Consider the following 20,830-nt stretch of genomic DNA (forward strand, 5'->3'; position numbering starts at 1 on the left):
TGAGAGGAGGGGAAGCCCAAATCCGTGCTGTGTGCGGAGCTCCGACAGCACGCTGCAGCCCGCAGCTCAGTGTGAGCACGGGGCAGAGGAGGCGATTTCTGGGCATTCAATCACCCTGAGGCGGGCCCGGCACCGCCCCTGCAGCACCGTCCCCAGCACAGCTCGGTGCCGCTCCGGGATCACCCGGCCCCGCCCCCGGTGCCGCCCGGGACCACTGGGGACCGCCCCTAAAGCACCGCCCCGGCCCCGCCCGGTCCCGTCCCCGGGACCTCCGTGCCCCGCCTCGCCAAGCCCCGGCTCCGCCCCGAGCCTGCCCGGGCTGCGCCGGGACCATCGCTGGCGGCCCCGCCCCTCTCCCCCGGGCCGAAGCGGGCTGAAGGAGATGTCCGCACGATTGGAAACGCCGCCGAAAATCGCACCCGTGGGATCGGTGTCGGCGTCGTGCGCAGGCATCCCACTAGAGCGAGCGGGCTCCTTGCTGTGCCCCCCTCCTTTTGCAGCCAGAGTTAGAAGGTCGGGGAGCGACACCCGAGCCGCCATCTTGGGAGAGGCAGGCGCGCAGTACCGCGCTCTGCCCACAGGGTGGCGCTTGGGAGACAGGCAAGGGATGGAATCAAGGAGTGTCCCAATCCTTGAGGAAATCCCCCGGAATGAACGCCCCAAAAAACCCCGACCAGAACTGAGAAACCTCCTGCCTCTGTATGAGTGCAAAGGGTGTGCAAGGAGTGTGCAAATAGTGTGCATTAGCAATCGATCGGCAGGCATTGGAAAGCGATCGCCGATCTAATCGATCGGCAGGCGCGATCAATCAATCGCCGATCTAATCGATCGGCAGGCATTAGCAATCGATCGCCGATCTAATCGATCGGCAGGCGCGATCAATCGATCGCCGATCTAATCGATCGGCAGGCGCGATCAATCGATCGCCGAGCTAATCGATCGGCAGGCATTAGCAATCGATCGCCGATCTAATCGATCGGCAGGCATTAGCAATCGATCGCCGATCTAATCGATCGGCAGGCATTGGCAATCGATCGCCGATCTAATCGATCGGCAGGCATTGGCAATCGATCGCCGATCTAATCGATCGGCAGGCATTGGCAATCGAACGCCGATCTAATCGATCGGCAGGCGCGATCAATCGATCGCCGATCTAATCGATCGGCAGGCGCGATCAATCGATCGCCGATCTAATCGATCGGCAGGCATTAGCAATCGATCGCCGATCTAATCGATCGGCAGGCGCGATCAATCGATCGCCGATCTAATCGATCGGCAGGCATTAGCAATCGATCGCCGATCTAATCGATCGGCAGGCGCGATCAATCGATCGCCGATCTAATCGATCGGCAGGCATTAGCAATCGAACGCCGATATAATCGATCGGTAGTCGTGATCAATCGATCGCCGATCTAATCGATCGGCACGCATTAGCTATCGATCGCCGATCTGATTTTTCCCGCCATTTTTCATGGATTTTTTCCCCCATTTCTTACTGATTTTTCCCCAATTTTTCATGCATTTTTTCCCGCAATTTTCGTGGATTTTTTCCCATATTTTCCCCATTTCTCACTGATTTTTTTCCCCCATTTCTCACTGATTTTTTTCCCCAATTTATCAAAGATTTTTTTCCCCATTTCACCATGATGTTTCCCCCATTTCTCACTGATTTTTTCCCCCATTTCTCACTGATTTTTTCCCCCCATTTTTCCATGGATATTTCCCGATTTTCCCCCCCATTGCTCACTGATTTTTGCCCCCATTTCTCTCTGAATTTTCCCCCCATTTTCCATGCATTTTTCCCCCCATTAATCACTGATTTTTTTCCCCATTTATCACTGATATTTGCCCCCATTTCTCTCTGAATTTTTCCTTCCATTTTTCATGCATTTTTCCGCCCATTAATCACTGATTTTCTCCCCATTTATCACTGATTATTGCCCCCATTTTTCACTTATTTTTTCCCCACAGCATCGGCCACCACAGCACGAGCGACAACAGCTCGCTCTGTTCCCGCCATTGCCCATGGATTGTTTTCCATGGATTTTTTCCCCATTTCTCACTGATTTCCCCCCCCATTTCTCACTGAATATTCCCCCATTTTTCATCGACTTTTCCCCCATTTACCACTGATTTTTCCCCCATTTCTCGCTGATTTTGTCCCAAATTTTCCCCCATTTCTCATTGATTTTTTTCCCTGTTTCTCACTGATTTTTCCCCCATTTCTTAATGACTTTTCCCGCCATTCGTCACGGATTTTTTCCCCCATTTCTCACTGATTTTTTCCCCATTTCTCAATTATTTTTTCCCCCACTTTTCCCCGTTTCTCACTGATTTATTCCCCCATTTTTCATGGATTTTTTTTCCCCCATTTCTCACGGATTTTTTTCCCCATTTTTCAAAGATTCCCCCCCCGTTTTTCACTGATTTTTCTCCATTTCTCACTGATTTTCCCACCATTTTTCATGTGTTTTTTTTCCATTTCTCACTGATGTTTTACCCCATTCTTATTCCCATTCTCATAGCTCTATTTTATATTTATACATATTCTTATATTTGCATTATTTCTGTTATACACTAGATTTTTCATAGATATTTGCTACTTATATTTCATTATATTTTACATGTATACCAATCTATTTCTATTCTTTATATTTTATTTTTATATTAGCTATAAAAACCGTGCCTCTACCCAAATAAAAAGCATTTAAACATTCCTTTTAGACTATATTTAGGTATTTTTTATGGTTCTGTTTTTCATGCATTCTACACCCACCCCTCCCTCTCAATGTTCTGGCACCCAGCATGACCCCCCCCCCCCCCCCCCATGCCCGACTCACCTGCTCCTCCAGCGCAGCCCGGCTCCCTTTCCCAGGGACCTTGGGGTGCCCCAAACCACGTCGGAGCCCCCAGTCTCCACACCCTCCCCCTCCGTAGGGAACGGGAATGGGATGGGGAGCACACAGGACAAGAAAGGAACACAAAAGACACACTGGACAGAGAGAAGAAAAGGGCTGGAAGCTGGATATGAGGATGAAAGTGGAGCAGCAACAAACCTCAGGACTCTTGACTAGAGAGTGTGGCTGCTGAACGTCTCAAAAAAAACCCCCAGCTCCAACACAACATGCTGTGCTCACGGCTCGGCCTGGGACTCATCAGTGAACATCTCTCTCTTGCCAGGGCCATAAAGCCCCCGAGAAAACACGAGGTGAGGTTGATGTGCTCCGGCTTTGCTCCTGCTCAGCCCTAACCCCAGCCCCTGCTGCCAGTGAGCACCCTGATCTCTGAACCTCTTCTCAGCTTGTTTGTACGCTTCCAAATTCCTTCCTCTTTCTTCAAGCTTCATCTGTTTCCTGGCATTGGGAGAATGACAAGTGTTTAGCACAGCGCAATGAATACAACAGTCTCATTTTCAGAAGACACAACTGAACGAGAACCGACAGCAGCACTGCTTCGAGACAATCTGGGCACACGTTTCCCTTCCAGCAATCTGAGTGTTCTTTTGTGTCACGCCTGAAATTCTGAAAATGGTTTTTTGAGAAAAATTATCCATAACTAGAAAACAATCAAACCAAATAAATAGAACCCCTAGGATATAATAACAGCCCATATACTACAACACTCCAATTCTAATATTAATAAGAAAACAGAAATTAGCTACACAGCATTACCTCAAACAAACACTACATACTGGCAAGAATCAAAGCCACCACAAAATAATTCAAAAACTACCCTATGCCTTATGCTACAGGCTAGAACGCCATCGGCAAACCTTATCAAGGTATTCTTTAAAAACAACGCCCCACCAAAAACAAAAACAACACAAAACGCCATTCAAGAACTCCCTTATCAACACCTGAATGAAAAAACATGGCATTAGATAAATAGACCATAGCCCTTATCATACACCATCTACAAACAAAATAAAGCTATACCATACATCCTCGAAAACCACCTTCAAAGCACGACATTAGAAAAAAAAACTTTCCAGAATTAAAAGCTGTATCTAACAAAAGCCGTCTGATAAAATTAACAACCAAGCCCCCACCATCAGAGCTGCCCCTACTAAACTCCCCATCGTACATATGAAAAATCAGTTTTAAAAACCTACTTCAATTCATTCTGCCTCAAATACAAAGCCATCCAGAAAGTTACCTTCACTCAAAAACAAAAGCGCACGTAGTAAATAACATTAAAAAATAAATCAGCACACTACACACCACAAGCATAAAATATTGAATTAAAACCAAAAATACCCCTATTCATTAAAGAGCCCAGCCGCAAGCTATATTTAACTATAACTTCGTGCAAACGTACACATATCATTAAAATAGATTTCTTTCAGAATACAACTGATGATCTAAAATAGTAAAATGTCCGAGAACGATATTATAATAGGATATCCTCGATCATCCTCCCGCAAATTCTCTCCACTGTATTGTCCGACACACACCAGAAAAAAAATCCAGTTTTTACTTTTTTCAGCTAACTTCTCATTTATTAGCTGAGAGGAATGTTGAATTTGTCTTTACAAATGAGCTGTGGATCAGCCTGTAGATAAGGCTAGCACTGAGAGATAAAAGAAACAATGGGATGGATTCCACTGATTGATGAATGGAAAGAGATAGTTGCCTTGACAAACAAACTGCAGGGCTGCTGATAAATGAAATTGGATATCGAAAGATGAAAGAAGCAACGGGGGGAAACTATGAATTCTATAAGAATTAAAAATTAAAAGGGAGGGTTATACATTAGAGGGGAATTTCAGGTATCAGGCGTTCCGGGAAGTCTGTGCCTCTCAAGTACCTCAGCCAATGGGAAAAGAGAGAGGGAAATGCGGCCGGGAAAATAGGATAAAAAGGAGGCTGCGTCCTCCAAAAATTTGAGAGATCCCAGGGGAATGTCCCATGGCCTCTCCCTTTATTCGAATAAAGCAAAAAGGACTCCTCTGTTTCCTTTTTGGACATAAACCGCTGGTGTTTGTGGATTAATTTTCCTGACATTTAGCAACATATTGTTAAAAAAAAAAAAAAAAAAAAAAAAAAAGTGATCCAGAAGAGGGCAACATTGACAGCCATTCCAAGACAGGATGAACAAATGCTTTCACATTGACAGAGGATGCTGCGATGTTCTGAGAACAGAAGATAGAATAAAATAAAGGAAGGTGATGTTACAAGACAGAAAAGGGTAAAATAAAAGGAGTACCTGAGACTGGGGGGCGGGGGGGAAGAAAATGAGGAAATATTAATTGCTACACACTAGGTACAAATGCTTTTTACAAGTAATTTATGAGAAGCAAGCTAAAAGCGTCTTACTGCTGCTAGTGATATCATGCTCCAAGCTCTGCTAATAATTCCTATTTCTAGCAATAGTTAAATTGAACTCACTACATTCCAACTATTTTTCTGCTTGTTTAGATGGCAGATCCGTTTGGAACACACCTTAGTATAGCAAATTCTATGCCCAGGTAGGGACCTCTCAGTTCTTCCATAAAACATTTTCTTCTGCATTATGGCAAGCCTTTGTTTTAGCTTGACAGCTTTCTTGAAACTTAAATTTACGCATGTATCCAAAGACATTTGCAATTCCAGAAATTGGTAGGCACATCATATGGAAAGTAAATAACATTCTCGAGAGGGAGTTGCTTTGTTACTGAGGGGATGAAAAGCAAGGCTAGAGCTAGTAGAACTACCCAAGAAATTGGACTTAACGCAGCTTTTACAAGGCTCAAAGTAGCCATACCGAGATGTTTGAGCTAAAAGCCCCAGTTACCAGACTTACAGGCCTAATAGTTATCACCACACCACATTCCCTGGTTGCAGTATTTTTAACAGCAGTGCAGAACGCTACTGAAAATTATTTTTAGGTTGAATTGTTCTCTCCCCTCACTGCCTGTGTAGCTGTTAGAGGCTTCCAGGAGGCTGGGGAAGCAGACTGCTGGTTTCACTTCCAGACAGGTCACTTCCATGGTCTGCTGGAGGGCACTTTGAAGCCCGTGTCCTTTTCTTGCTCTATTGTATCTGACAACTTTCCTCCCCCACGTCTGTTTTTTAGCGGGCAGCATTTTTGGAGGGCCAGTCAAAGACTTCAGGCTCCGAGAGAATTCATCTGCTTTGCTCTGTTTATGTGTGCAACAGATGGGAGCAGCAACTAAGTCAAGTAGTAACTTCTGAGCTGCCCAGTTATCAGTAAACCAAAATATTCTTTTGTGACTCTCGCCAGACGAACATATCATCCTATCCGAGTCACACACTGCCCCTCTGGCATTTTCCAGTCAGACAAAGAATTCCTGGCCCCTTCCTTGCATGAACCTCAGCTCTCCACCTTGTTCCAGAAAGAGTTCTAGATCCAAGGCCCAGTGAGCCAGCTACCCTTTGCTGCCCTGAGCAGTATGGAAACAGCCAAGCCCCAGCCCTGCAGCCCTGCCTAACTCGCCTTTGCCTCCCAAACCTGAACCTTTTCCTTGGCTGTGGCATCCTCACTCATGCAATCCTGAAGACAAAAATCTGATTTGGCAGGTGAGGCCGTTTCTAACGCAAAAGCTTCACCAAGGTTTCTCTTCCAACTTCAGCCTTAAACAGTCCTGTCCTCCTCAGACAGCCCCCACCTCCAGCCTTTAGCTGTAAATACTTACTGGTTTATAGCTAATGCTTGCCACCCCTCAAAATTAAGTCTTTTGATATGCATTTACATCCCTCCCTAACCATGTCCTCATCACCCTTCCCAAACTCAGCCTCATCTCCAGGCCTAGAACCTCTCCCTAGGTGAGGGACTGTCCTCGGGTAGGAGTGCTGACAGACCTGTGCATGAGCCCAGCTGCATAGCCCGTGCTAATCCCAGCCCAGCTCTAGCCTTTAAACCCACTGGGGCTTTGGTACTGGAGGCCCAGTTACAGTAACCCCTGTGGCCGTTCCGCTTCCAGGCCATCTGTCAGTTGTGATCCCCCACCCTACACCACTTTGGTGAGAAATGCATTCCTTTCTTACAATAAAGTTTTCATTTTATGTCTAAATTCAAGCATTCCGAGAAAACGTGTAGCAATTCTATCAAGACAGACATGACAGGCACCAACATTAGTCTTTCATTACACACTTTTCATGCCTTCTCTCCACAGATTTCTTTGAGGCAACTCTGACTCCTTTTCTCACAGGCAGCTCCACACAGCACCGACTGCTCCTCTCCTCTGTACGACTGGCTAAACCCCAGCCTGTCCCTTCCCCAGCCACCTGAGCCTGTCTGTCCCACACACAGCATCCTCTCACCTTGTCCATCCCTTGCACGGCCACGTGTCCCTTCCTCCTCGCAGCACAGCCAGCAGGCTCCAGCCCACACTGCAGCAGGCTCTGCACCTCCAGCTGGAGCTGTGCTTAGTGAAACTGGCAGCCAGCTGACCCACGCTTTTATAACAACCAGCCTCACTGGGCAGGCAAGGCTGTTTCCACTCCTTGCTAATCAGTACAGCTGTAACTCGTTGGCAACTAGTGCCTTCTGCACTATCCTTACAAACTATTCTCCTACAGAAATGGACCGGAATTCTGCGGGGATTTTCCGGGGATTCCGGGGGGATTTTCTCGGGAATTCCGGGGGGATTTTCTGGGGATTCCGGGAGGATTTTGTCGGGAATTCCGGGGGGATTTTCTCCGGGATTCCGGGGGGATTTTCCAGGGGTTTCAGCGAGGAATTTCCCGGGGAATTCCCGGTGGATTTTCCAGGGGATTCCGGGTGGATTTTCTCGGGGATTCCGGGGGGATTTTCCCGAGTATTCCGGGGGGAATTTTTCGGGGAGTCCGGAGGGATTTTCCCGGGGTATCCGGGGTGATTTTACGAGGAATTCCGGGGGGATTTTCCCGAGTGTTCCGGGGGGATTTCCTCGGGGATTACGGGATGATTTTCTCGGGCAATTCCGGGGGATGTTCTCGGGTATTCCGGGGCCATTATCTCGGTGATTCCGGGGAGATTTTCTCGGGGATTCCGAGATTATTTTCCCGGGGAATTCATGGGGATTTTCCCGGGGATTCCGGGGGGATATTCGCGGGGATTCCGGGGGATTTTCTCGGAGATTCCGGGGGGATTTTCATGGGGATTCCGGGGTATTTTCTCCTGGATTCCGGGGAATTTTCCGTGGATTCCTGGGGGATTTTGCCGAGTATTTCGGGAGAATTTTCTCGGGGATTCCGGGGTGATTTTCCCGGGAAATTCCGGGGGATTTTCTCGGGGATTCCCGGGGGATTTTCCCGAGTATTCCGGGGGATTTTTTCGGGGAGTCCGGAGGGATTTTCCCGGGGATTCCGGGGGGATTTTACGAGGAATTCCGGGGGGGTTTTCTCGGCGATACCGGGGGGATATTCTCGGGGATTCCGGGATGATTTTCCCGGGGAATTCCAGGGGATTATTCCGGCGATTCCGGGGGGATTTTCTCGGGGATTCCGGGGGGATTATCCCGGGGAATTCTAGGGGATTTTCTCGGGGATTCCGGGGGGATTTTCCCGGGGAATTCCGGGGGGATTTTCTCGGGGAGTCCGGGGAGATTTGCCCGGGGATTCCGAGGGATTTTCAGGGGAATCCGGGGGGATTTTCTCGGGGATTCAGGGGGGTTTTTCTCGGGGATTCAGGGGGGATTTTCCAGGGGATTCCGGGGGGATTTTCTCGCGTATTCCCGGGGCATTTTCCTGGAGATTCCAGGGGGATTTTATCGGGGATTCCGGGGGGATTATCCAGGGGATTCCGGGGGGTTTTTCCAGGGGATTCCGGGCATATTTTCCCGAGTATTACGGGCGAATTTTCTCGGGGATTCCGGGGAGATTTTCTTGGGGATTCCGGGGGGGCTTTCACAGGGATTTCTGGGGGATTTTCGCGTGGATTCCGGGGGGATTTTCTCGCGGATTCCGGGGGCTATTTTCCCGGGGATTCCGGGGGAAATTTCTCGGGGAGTCCGGGGGGATTTTCTAGGGGAATTCCGGGGGATTTTCTCGGGGATTCTGGGGGGATTTTCCCGGCGATTCCGGGTTGATTTTCCCGGGGACTCCGGGGGATTTTCTCGGGGATTTCTGGAGGATTTTCCCGGGGATTCCGGGCGGATTTTCTCGTGGATTCCGGGAGGATTTTCTCTTGGATTCCGGGAGGATTTTCCCGGGGAATTCCGAGGGATTTTCAGGGGAATCCGGGGGGATTTTCTCGGGGATTCCGGGGGGATTTTCTCGGGGATTCAGGGGGGATTTTCCACGGGATTCCGGGGGGATTTTCTCGGGGATTCCGGGGAGATTTTCTCACGTATTCCCGGGGCATTTTCCTGGAGATTCCAGGGGGATTTTATCGGGGATTCCGGGGGGATTATCCAGGGGATTCCGGGGGGATATTGCAGAGTATTCCGGGGGGATTTTCTGGGGGATTCCGGGGGGATTTTCCCGGCGAATTCCGGGGGGATTTTCTCGGGGATTCCTAGGGGATTTTCCAGGGGATTCCGGGGTGATTATCCCGGGGATTTTCCTGAGGGATTTTCCCGGGGATTCCGGGGGATTTTCTCGGGGATTCCGGGTTGATTTTCCCGGGGAATTCCGAGGGATTTTCTCGGGGATTCCCGGGGGATTTTCCCGAGTATTCCGGGGGATTTTTTCGGGGAGTCCGGAGGGATTTTCCCGGGGATTCCGGGGGGATTTTACGAGGAATTCCGGGGGGGTTTTCTCGGCGATACCGGGGGGATATTCTCGGGGATTCCGGGATGATTTTCCCGGGGAATTCCAGGGGATTATTCCGGCGATTCCGGGGGGATTTTCTCGGGGATTCCGGGGGGATTATCCCGGGGAATTCTAGGGGATTTTCTCGGGGATTCCGGGGGGATTTTCCCGGGGAATTCCGGGGGGATTTTCTCGGGGAGTCCGGGGAGATTTGCCCGGGGATTCCGAGGGATTTTCAGGGGAATCCGGGGGGATTTTCTCGGGGATTCAGGGGGGTTTTTCTCGGGGATTCAGGGGGGATTTTCCAGGGGATTCCGGGGGGATTTTCTCGCGTATTCCCGGGGCATTTTCCTGGAGATTCCAGGGGGATTTTATCGGGGATTCCGGGGGGATTATCCAGGGGATTCCGGGGGGTTTTTCCAGGGGATTCCGGGCATATTTTCCCGAGTATTACGGGCGAATTTTCTCGGGGATTCCGGGGAGATTTTCTTGGGGATTCCGGGGGGGCTTTCACAGGGATTTCTGGGGGATTTTCGCGTGGATTCCGGGGGGATTTTCTCGCGGATTCCGGGGGCTATTTTCCCGGGGATTCCGGGGGAAATTTCTCGGGGAGTCCGGGGGGATTTTCTAGGGGAATTCCGGGGGATTTTCTCGGGGATTCTGGGGGGATTTTCCCGGCGATTCCGGGTTGATTTTCCCGGGGACTCCGGGGGATTTTCTCGGGGATTTCTGGAGGATTTTCCCGGGGATTCCGGGCGGATTTTCTCGTGGATTCCGGGAGGATTTTCTCTTGGATTCCGGGAGGATTTTCCCGGGGAATTCCGAGGGATTTTCAGGGGAATCCGGGGGGATTTTCTCGGGGATTCCGGGGGGATTTTCTCGGGGATTCAGGGGGGATTTTCCACGGGATTCCGGGGGGATTTTCTCGGGGATTCCGGGGAGATTTTCTCACGTATTCCCGGGGCATTTTCCTGGAGATTCCAGGGGGATTTTATCGGGGATTCCGGGGGGATTATCCAGGGGATTCCGGGGGGTTTTTCCAGGGGATTCCGGGCATATTTTCCCGAGTATTACGGGCGAATTTTCTCGGGGATTCCGGGGAGATTTTCTTGGGGATTCCGGGGGGGCTTTCACAGGGATTTCTGGGGGATTTTCGCGTGGATTCCGGGGGGATTTTCTCGCGGATTCCGGGGGCTATTTTCCCGGGGATTCCGGGGGAAATTTCTCGGGGAGTCCGGGGGGATTTTCTAGGGGAATTCCGGGGGATTTTCTCGGGGATTCTGGGGGGATTTTCCCGGCGATTCCGGGTTGATTTTCCCGGGGACTCCGGGGGATTTTCTCGGGGATTTCTGGAGGATTTTCCCGGGGATTCCGGGCGGATTTTCTCGTGGATTCCGGGAGGATTTTCTCTTGGATTCCGGGAGGATTTTCCCGGGGAATTCCGAGGGACTTTCAGGGGAATCCGGGGGGATTTTCTCGGGGATTCCGGGGGGATTTTCTCGGGGATTCAGGGGGGATTTTCCACGGGATTCCGGGGGGATTTTCTCGGGGATTCCGGGGAGATTTTCTCACGTATTCCCGGGGCATTTTCCTGGAGATTCCAGGGGGATTTTATCGGGGATTCCGGGGGGATTATCCAGGGGATTCCGGGGGGATATTGCAGAGTATTCCGGGGGGATTTTCTGGGGGATTCCGGGGGGATTTTCCCGGCGAATTCCGGGGGGATTTTCTCGGGGATTCCTAGGGGATTTTCCAGGGGATTCCGGGGTGATTATCCCGGGGATTTTCCTGAGGGATTTTCCCGGGGATTCCGGGGGATTTTCTCGGGGATTCCGGGTTGATTTTCCCGGGGAATTCCGAGGGATTTTCTCGGGGATTCCGGGGGAATCTTCCAGGGGATTCGGGGCGGATTTTCTCGGGGATTCCGGGGAGATTATCCCGGGGATTTCGGGGAGATTTTCTGGGGGATTCCTGGGGGATTTTCTCGGGGATAGCGGACGGATTATCACGGGGATTCCGGGATGAGTTTCTCGGGGAATTCAGGGGGATTTTCCAGGGGATTCCGGGGGGATTTTCCCGGGGAATTCCGGGGGATTTTCTCGGGGATTCCGGGGGGTTTTTCCCGGGGATTCCCGGGGATTTTCTCTCGGATTTTTTCCCCAATTTTTCAAGCATTTTTTCCCGCAATTTTCCTGGATTTTTCCCAAATTTTCCCCATTTCTCACTGATTATTTTCCCCATTTCTCAATGATTTTTGCCCCAATTTATCAAAGATTTTTTTTCCCCATTTCTCACTGATGTTTTTCCCCATTTTCCCCCCATTTCTCACTGATTTTTATCCCCCATTTTTCAATGATTTTTCCCCATTTCTCTCTGATTTTTGCCCCATTTCACCATGATGTTTTCCCCATTTCTCACTGATTTTTCCGTTGATTTTTCATGGATTTTTCCACCCATTTTTCGTGGATTTTTTCCCCATTTTTCCCCATTTCTCACTGATTTTTTCCCCCATTTATCACTCCTTTTTCCCCATTTTTCCCCATTTCTCACTGATTTTTTCCGCCATTTTTCATTGATTTTTTCCGCCATTTTTCATGGATGTTTCCCCCAATTTTCATGGATATTTCCTGATTTCCCCCCCCATTTCTCACTGATATTTGCCCCCATTTCTCTCTGAATTATTCCCCCCATTTTTCATGCATTTTCCCGCCCATTAATCACTGATTTTTTCCCCATTTCTCACCGACTTTTCCCCCCATTTCTCACTGATTTTTATCCCCCACTTCTGACTGATTTTTCCCAATTTTTCGTTGATCTTTTTCCCCATTCCTCACCGATTTTTCCCCCATTTCTCTCTGATTTTTCCATCATTTTTCATGGTTTTTCCCCCCCATTTCTCACTGATTTTACCCCCTTTCTCACTGATTTTATTAATGTTTGTATTTCTATTTCTATTTATGTTTATATTTATATTTATTATTATTGTTTTGCATGTTTATGTTTATGTTTATGTTTATGTTTATGTTTATGTTTATGTTTATGTTTATGTTTATGTTTATGTTTATGTTTATATCTATGCAGGTTAACGTTTGTGCATGTTTATGTCTATGTTTATATTTATGCATATTTATTTTTATGCCGGCGAACGCGGGCAGGCGTTTTATGTAAACGCCTATCCGCCGGGGTCCTAGAGAGGCCGCCATCTTGAGCGTGTCGGGACTCTCAAAATGGCGCCTCGGGCGGCACCCCGGCTGACCTGCCAAAAATGGCGGCAGAAAGGGCGGGAAAAAATCAGGACCCCGGTGTGTAGGCATAAGATGCCTGATTAAATCGCCGACGCCGATCCGCTCGCCGACAATTTTCCCGGATGTTTCAGAGCGTGCCGACAACGGCCGCGCGGTCCCCGGTGCCGCGGGCGTGAGGGCGCCGGCGAGCGCGGGCAGGCGTTTTATGTAAACGCCTATCCGCCGGGGTCCTAGAGAGGCCGCCATCTTGAGTGTGTCCGCACTCTCAAAATGGCGGCTCGGGCGGCACCCCGGCTGACCTGCCAAAAATGGCGGCAGAAAGGGCGGGAAAAAATCAGGACCCCGGTGTGTAGGCATAAGATGCCTGATTAAATCGCCGACGCCGATCCGCTCGCCGACAATTTTCCCGGACGTGTCAGAGCGTGCCGACAACGGCCGCGCGGTCCGCGGTGCCGCGGGCGTGAGGGCGCCGGCGAGCGCGGACAGGCGTTTTATGTAAACGCCTATCCGCCGGGGTCCTAGAGCGGCCGCCTTCTTGAGTGTGTCCGCACTCTCAAAATGGCGGCTCGGGCGGTACCCCGGCTGACCTGCCAAAAATGGCGGCAGAAAGGGCGGGAAAAAATCAGGACCCCGGTGTGTAGGCATAAGATGCCTGATTACATCGCCGACGCCGATTCGCTCGCCGACAATTTTCCCGGATGTTTCAGACGTGCCGACAACGGCCGCGCGGTCCGCGGTGCCGCGGGCGTGAGGGCGCCGGCAAGCGCGGACAGGCGTTTTATGTAAACGCCTATCCGCCGGGGTCCTAGAGAGGCCGCCATCTTGAGTGTGTCCGCACTCTCAAATTGGCGGCTCGGGCGGCACTCCGGCTGACCTGCCAAAAATGGCGGCAGAAAGGGCGGGAAAAAATCAGGACCCCGGTGTGTAGGCATAAGATGCCTGATTAAATCGCCGACGCCGATTCGCTCGCCGACAATTTTCCCGGACGTGTCAGAGCGTGCCGACAACAGCCGCGCGGTCCGCGGTGCCGCGGGCGTGAGGGCGCCGGCGAGCGCGGACAGGCGTTTTATGTAAACGCCTATCCGCCGGGGTCCTAGAGCGGCCGCCATCTTGAGCGCTGCCGCAGGGCTGGGTCCCGGCCCGCGGGCCCTTCCGCCATCCTGAGAGGGGCACGGTGCAGTACCCGCCTGTGTCCACACGGCGGCAGCACTGCCGCCCAACTCAGCCCGGCACTGCCGCCCTGTCAGGGACAGACAGAGAAGGGAGAGAGTTCCAAGCACCAGAGTCCCCACCCGTCATAAAATCCTCTCAATGAACGCCCCAAAAAAACCCCGACCCAAACTAAAAATGCCCTGCCTCTGACCAAATGAAAAAAAAAACCTTTTATATATATAAATCATCTATTTTTTAATATTTAATTTCTAGTCATAATCTATACATATTTCATATATTCAATTTAATTGCTATTCTATTTATCATATATACAATATTATTTTATTATTCATTATATACATAGATTTATATTACTAATGTTATTTCTATTTTATCTATATCCATCTATATTTGGAGGTTCATAGTTTTTAATATTATTTCTTTAAAAGCTCTGCCTCTAACCAAATAGAAACAAAAAACTCGATTATTTTAATTTATATTTGAATATATTTTTCTATTTAGTTTTCATATTTATATCTGTAGATTTATATGTCTATATTGTGTATTCTATATTTATATACTATTTAATGTAGTTTTTACTAGTATATTAATATACTAGATGCTATTTACATTCTATTATAACATACTATTTAATAGAACATATTAAAATCGATAAATTATTTCTATTACATACTACATACATGTATTTTATATTTATATTTATTTCTATAGATTTATACTTACATATATATATGCATATATAGTTATAATAATTTTATGTCAGTATCTATTTTTGCATATTTGTATATTTTTGCCTATATTATTTTCAAAAAACCCTCCTCTAACCAAATAAAAACCAATAAAACATTCCTTTTAAAGTCTGAATATTTATATATTTCTATTTTCATAACATAATATAATGTAATGTAATATATTTATATATTGGTTTCTTATATTTGCTTCTATATTTTTATTCTTTATCTTTTCTATTTACAGTATCTATAAAAAAACCCTACCTCTATCCAAACACAAGCCAATAAAACATTCCTTTTAGACTATATTTAGCTATTTTTTATGGTTCTGTTTTTCATGCATTCTACACCCACCCCTCCCTCTCAATGTTCTGGCACCCACCATGACCCCCCGCCATGCCCGACTCACCTGCTCCTCCAGCGCAGCCCGGCTCCCTCTCCCAGGGACCTTGGGGTGCCCCAAACCACGTCAGAGCCCCCTCAGCCTTTTTTCCTCACCCCAAAGAAGGCACAGAACGACTCCTTTAATGAAGTTGTTTTAACAATTGTAAGGCTAGAGCTTTTGGTATCCACTGCTTGCCATCCCTTGTAAACCAATTTTTTTCTTCTTTCTTCTGCAGCTTAATAAACCTCTTTTTTCCCCCATAGTTTTCCAAATGCATGTATTACCGCATATGCATATTTAGAATCAGTAAATATATTTAATGTCTTGTCCTGCTATAATTCACAGGCTCTCACAAGCGTGTGCAGCTCTGCTGTCTGAGCTGACCAGGTGGCTGGTAATCTCCCCCCTTCCTTTAATTGCTTTCCATTCACGATAGAGTATCCTGTAAATCATGAAGAATGGGGGGAAAAATCAGTGAGAAATGGGGAAAAAAAACCCTGAAGAATGGGGGGAAAAAATCAGTGAGAAATGGGGAAAAGTGGGGAAAAAATCCGTTAGAAATGGGTGGGGAAATTCCATGAAAAATGGCGAAAGAAATCAGTGAGAAATGGGGAAAAATGGGTAAAAAATCAGTGCGAAATGGGGGGGGGGGGGGGGCGGGAATCAATGAGAAATCGGGGAAAAACATAAGTAAGAAACGGGGGGAAAAGTCCATGAAAAATGGGGAAAAATCAGTGGGAAATGGGGATAAATCTGGAAAAAATCCATGAAAAATGGGGGAAAATATCAGTGAGAAATGGGAAAAAATAGGGAAAAAAATCATTGATAAATCGGGGGAAAAATCAGTGTGAAAGGGGGGGAAAAATCGGGATCGGGGACGTGGACCGGGACTGGGATCGGGGACCGGGACGGGGAAATGGGACAGGGACCGGGATCGCGGACGGGGACCTGGGACAGGGACCGGAACCGGGATCGGGGACGGGGACTGGAGACAGGGACCGGGACCGGGATTGGGGACTGGGACCAGGACCGTGATCGGGTTCCGGGACGGGGAACTGGGACTGGGACCAGGATCGGGGACCGGAACCGGGGACTGGGACCGGGACCAGGACTGGGGACGGGGACTGGGGACAGTGACCGGGACTGCAATCGGCACCGCCCCCCGAACCGCTCCCGGAACCGCTCCCCGGGCTACCCCGGCACGGCGACCGGGAACGCCCCCGGCACCGCCCCGGCACCGCCCCCGGTGCCGCCCCCGGCACTGCCCCGGCACCGCCCCGGGTAGCGCCCCCGGCACCGCCCCCGGGGCGGGCCGCCGAACGCACGCGATGACGCGCGGGGGGCGGGACGGCGCGGGGCGGTGACGCGCTTCATGCCAGGAGCAGGGCCGGGTGCGACGAAGACGGGAGCGGGCCGACCCGATACCGCGCGGGGCCGCGGGCCCGGCGGAGCCCGGCCCGCTGGGTAGGGGCCGCCAATGGCACCGGGGCTTCTGCTTCGGCTTCTGTCCGTGTCGGCGGGGAGGCCCCAGCCAGCGGTGCCCCTCTCCCTCGGCGACACGGGCGTGGAACTCGGCATCGGGCGCTGCATCGCCGCGGACAGCAGGGGGCGCACGGGTACCGATACCGCCATGGGGCCCGGCGCTGCTCTCCTGCTCCGCCGCCAGGCGGCGCTGCGCTGCCGTCCTGCCGCGCCTCCGGGCACGCTCGGTTTCCTCGGGACCCCGGGCCCCGCCTGTCCCGCCGCTGCGGAGGCGGGGGATGCTTTATGGGACTGCCCGAGCTGGCAGTGCCGGGTCTGGGGCGTTGGGGCGCGCCTTGGGGGGCTGCGGGTGCGCTCGTTTCCTCTTCTGCATGGCCTTCTGTGTGAGCATCTCTCGTTGCGACTGCTCTTGGAGAGTCAAACCCCTCCTCCTAAGTGGTCTCAGGAGCCTGGCAGGGTGAGTTTTGTTTCACAGGGGAAAGGGCCACTGGTCGTGTCCAGAGACCTGTGCACCCAGCCAGGTTTCTGCCTGATAAAATTCCAAATGGATGAGGATTTCTCCCAGCCCCAAGCTGCCCCCACCTGTAACCCTGGCTGCCTTTGGGGTGCCCAAAGCCTCCTCTGTGCAGATCTCAGGAACCTGGGAGGGGTGAACAATGTTGCACAGGGAAAAACCCCACAGATTTTATCTCCGGGCCTGGGGCCAGGAGCAGGCATTTGCGTGCTATAATTCCAGAAGGAGCACGGTGTCTCCCAGACCCAAGCCGCATCCAGCTGTGACCCAGCTGCTCTTGGAGTGCCAAAAGCCTCCTCGTAGCTGATCTCAGGAACCCTGGAAGGGTGAGTTTGGTTTCACAGGGAAAAGGCCTCCGTTTGTGTCCAGAGATCAAATAAGGGACTCTGCTTTTCCTCTAGTTCTCCTTCCTGTTTTCACCTGGGCTAGAAGGATGGGCATGGCCTGTATTTCTCATATCAAAGTGATGTTACTAAATTTGTCCAGAAGTTCTGATTGTTATTTTTATTAGTAGTAGTAATTTTCTGATAGAAAACACTCTCATTTTGCCTTTCCCACGTTGTTTCCAGGTGCTGCCCAGGATGGACATCTGTGGTCTCAGACAGTGATTCCCGAGGAGCAAGGAAAGCCTTTTCCTCACCTGCACAGTTCAGGTGGATGGGACAGAATTGGTGTGGCCTGACAAGGCAGGAAAAGCTGTCTGTGTTCTGGAGTGCCTTGAAAGCTTTCTCCGTCAGGTTTGGAAGGGGTTTCTCTTTGGGATTTCTTGTGATGCAGCACCACGGGTATCCCTTTGTGCCAAGTCCAGTGCTAAAGGATTGAAGAACTGACAAGTGGGGTCTGGGATGAAAATGCCTCTAATAAAATTAAGCAAAGAATACAATAAGAGAAATGAGCATCCTTTTAATGTCTGAAATAGTTAGGAATAAAAATGCTGGAAAAGGGCACTCTGAATTGGTGTCACTTGTCATGGATAAAACCCCAGAGTGAGGAATCAGAGCAGAAGTTGAGAGCTGGAATCCTTCTGCAGTCGACTTAATTTTCTTTTCCTCCTCTCTTTCAGGACAGGAAGAATCACGACTCTCCTGGCATCTTTGCCAAGAGCTGTGGTGTTTGATCAGCCAAAGCCCAGAGGCTTCAGCACCAGAGGTCTGAGCCTGGAGGGCTCCTGGTGCTGCCCGTGCTGTGGGCTATGCCAGAGGATGCAGGGTTCCTCTTTGCCTCCCTGCTGGGATTAACTGCCATGGGAATGTGGGATCTGGGTGAAACTCCAGCTCTCCTGGTGTTCAGGGGAGCAAGGTCTGAGGGACTCCTCTCTGGGGATGTGCGGTGAAGGACTGAATAGTGTGGAAGGAGAGTATTTATAAACTGTATCACTGTTTCTCCCAAAATTGGGGTGGAGCGGTGATGGGGGTGGTTGGGTTTGGTCTGGGCCTGTTATTCTTTGTGCAATTTTTAAATTCTCTTGTATGATTTACTGTCCGGTATCTTTCTAACAAAAGCTGACATAAATTTAGATTAAGGATTAGAACTTGGGTCCATTCATTGCAAACATTTGACAAGGCTGGAGGACTGGGGTGGTGACTGCTCTCAGGAAAGGTTACTTATTAATACTGTGTCAGATTTCCCGCAGTGACTGTCAGGCCTGCATGGCTGTGAGTTCGTGCTCTTCTCACTGGGGAAATAAGTTCAGCAAAATTAGAAATGTTAGAAAAATCCAGCCAAAAATTCCACCTCTGTACCCCCTAAGTTTTCCCAGTTTTTCCCAGCTAGGAGCTGCACAGAAGTCAGGCAGGGGAAGTGACAACAGGGAACAGCTGAAAAATTCAAAGGCACAAAGAGGAAAGGGGAAAGGTTTCAGAAAACAATTCTATGGTCTAAGAATAATTTCTGATTCCCTACTGAGAAGAACACGAACTCACAGCCATTCAGGCCTGACAGTCCCCTGCAGTGAGAGCTCAGCACACATCCACAGAGGCAAGTCCAGCATCTTAAATGAAAAAATAAAAATAAAAACCAGAAGAAAAAGGTGATTTCTTTTGCTTCAGAGTTATTTCAAGTTCTTAAAGCCCAAGCAACATTTGCTCTTGATTTTGGTTGGGTGAATCATGAGCAGTGGGCACGGGTCATGCCATTCATTGAGCAGAAAACCCGGGGTCATTTAGAGGGGACACAAGAACTGTTTGTGTAGCGACCTCGGGCTGCAGAGGGGCAGGAGAAAGGCCAAGGGAGCTCCCTGGGGCCACCAGGGCCTGTGGGGAACAGAATGGACGCTTGGATGACCAGTGGAGGTGAGGAGTGGATCTGAGTTCATCTACAGGGAAATAAGGAGGGGATACTCTGGAGTGAAAAGCTGAGGTGATGAGTTCACCCACCTGGGCACGAGTTGTGTTTGCACAAAGTGGGAACAGAGGTGAAGGTCAATCCAAAGTCGATCCTGCTTGACCTCTGAATTCCAGGATAAGTTTTACAAGCTGCCAAATGAGGGAGTAAAAATACACAAAAATGAAACCGAGAGCATTCATGAGGTTCCTGGGAGTCCATTACACTGTTGTCATAGAATTCTTAATGAGTTTTGAGCTTTTAATGACAACAATTCAGTACTTTCTTTGGATTATTCACTGTGTAGGATTTGGGGTTTATCTGGATTTTAAAGGCGTCGTGGTGGCCCTGACACTGCTCAGGAGCTGGTAGGAAAAGCAGGGTCAGAGCTCCTGGCAGGCACAGGGTGTTTTTCCCAGAGTGGACTGTGGAGGAATTGTTTGGGCCTTGGATTGTCCCTCTGGGTGATGCCAGTTGCTGTGATTTGTGTAATTCCATACATTTAACTCCCAATACTTCCCAGCCCAGGAGCTTGAGCTGACAGGGCAGCACACAGATTGTTCTCTGTGCTGTGCCCCGATTTGGGGTTGGCTGTCAGCTTTGCTAGCTCCCGTGAATTATGCCCATAGCCCCGAATTCCCTGCTCAATTCCCACTGCCATAACCTCACAGCGCCTCATGGAGTGGGGATATACTGTGGCAGGAAGCTCAGCAGCATCGGCACAGGGACAGGTGTATATTCCAAAGAATTTGCTGTTTCAAACCCTCATCCCCCAGCCCCGCCGATGTCCCTGGGGGGCACTTGACAGAGTTACCTGGATTTCAGCTGATTTCACCCCCCCGAGCTCGGGCTCCAGGTGATCTTTTCAAGCAGGAGAAGGCAGGGGCCGGAGGCGCTCGTGGCCCGTGCCGAGGCAGTCCCTGGGGCCACGAGAGGACATCTCTCCCTGCAGAATTTCAGTTCTTTCCAGAGCCTCAGCAGTGACAGAGGACAAAGAGGAAGATGAGGAGGAGGAAGAAGGGGGAGAGGGTTTGAGAGGAGGGGAAGCCCAAATCCGTGCTGTGTGCGGAGCTCCGACAGCACGCTGCAGCCCGCAGCTCAGTGTGAGCACGGGGCAGAGGAGGCGATTTCTGGGCATTCAATCACCCTGAGGCGGGCCCGGCACCGCCCCTGCAGCACCGTCCCCAGCACAGCTCGGTGCCGCTCCGGGATCACCCGGCCCCGCCCCCGGTGCCGCCCGGGACCACTGGGGACCGCCCCTAAAGCACCGCCCCGGCCCCGCCCGGTCCCGTCCCCGGGACCTC

The 20,830-nt window shown here is 50.3% G+C and overlaps 1 long non-coding RNA gene across 1 annotated transcript; it reads left to right on the top strand.

Annotated features, from left to right (window-relative positions):
* Positions 1-16,503: 16,503 nt before the first annotated feature.
* Positions 16,504-19,237, top strand: LOC148217670 (uncharacterized). The gene is made up of 3 exons (XR_015800874.1): positions 16,504-16,672; positions 17,774-17,941; positions 18,268-19,237. It is a non-coding gene; the product is annotated as an uncharacterized LOC148217670 (long non-coding RNA).
* Positions 19,238-20,830: the final 1,593 nt, after the last annotated feature.

This window comes from Sturnus vulgaris, unplaced genomic scaffold, assembly GCF_052056855.1.
Source record: "Sturnus vulgaris isolate bStuVul1 unplaced genomic scaffold, bStuVul1.hap1 Scaffold_501, whole genome shotgun sequence".
NCBI lineage: Eukaryota > Metazoa > Chordata > Aves > Passeriformes > Sturnidae > Sturnus > Sturnus vulgaris.